A 301-nucleotide genomic window follows, 5' to 3' on the forward strand; every position below is an offset into this window, starting at 1 on the left:
CGGGAGTGTTTGCACTCTAGTCGCTCGGTGTTTGGGGTTGATTCTCTCAATTCTCCCCTAATCATGCTTTCCAAGATTTGTTTATCTTCTAACAATCAACAATTATTCAATGCATGCATACATGTATCATGAGGTCTTTTCTTTAGGTTGTAATGGGGATAGGGTCAAGGTAGAATCATATATGGCTAGTGGACTTAGGATTTGAATATTTGATTAACTTAAACTTTCCCACCTAACCTATATGATGACCTATACAATTAAGTACTAATCTAACTACCCATTCCTCACTTTTTCACATACT

This window comes from Arachis duranensis, chromosome 3, assembly GCF_000817695.3.
Source record: "Arachis duranensis cultivar V14167 chromosome 3, aradu.V14167.gnm2.J7QH, whole genome shotgun sequence".
Classification (NCBI taxonomy): Eukaryota; Viridiplantae; Streptophyta; class Magnoliopsida; order Fabales; family Fabaceae; genus Arachis; species Arachis duranensis.